This window comes from Condylura cristata, unplaced genomic scaffold, assembly GCF_000260355.1.
Source record: "Condylura cristata isolate star-nosed mole 26May11 unplaced genomic scaffold, ConCri1.0 scaffold00002, whole genome shotgun sequence".
In the NCBI taxonomy this organism is placed as follows: Eukaryota; Metazoa; Chordata; class Mammalia; order Eulipotyphla; family Talpidae; genus Condylura; species Condylura cristata.
Window position 1 is genome coordinate 12245410 of NW_004567103.1, and position 524 is coordinate 12245933.

The following is a 524-nucleotide window of genomic DNA, read 5'->3' on the forward strand; positions in this document are numbered from 1 at the left end:
GCGTGGTAAGAGGATTCACCAGAGACAAAGCGGGGAGCAGACAGGCAGATTGAAATACACTGCTGAGGGGAGCAGTAGGCAGGACAGGAGAGGTCTGCCATCCATGCCATCAGGGTCAGCTCCCTAGCCGGTGATCAAACTCATACTGTAGTGGCTGTGGATAGTTTCATAGTGCTGCGCTTTAACTGATTGAACCACTAGGGAGGGCCCTCTTCTAGTTTTAGACTCCTAGTTCAGGCAACTTCATATGACACTTCAATTTGATGTTTATCTCCTTTAGTGAATTATGTGTTTATTATTGTGTTCCTCGATTCCGAAATTTTTATTTAGTACTTTTTGTATGCAATAACTTTTATCTCTTTATTGAACTTTTCTAGTTATTATTCTCATAACTTCCTTTATTTCTTTATACATAATTTTATTTAATTCTTTGAATATGTTTATTCATTTATTTAAAGTCATTATGAGTAAGTACAATATCTGGGCTTCCTCACAGTTTCTACTGACTGCTTTTTTTTTTTTTT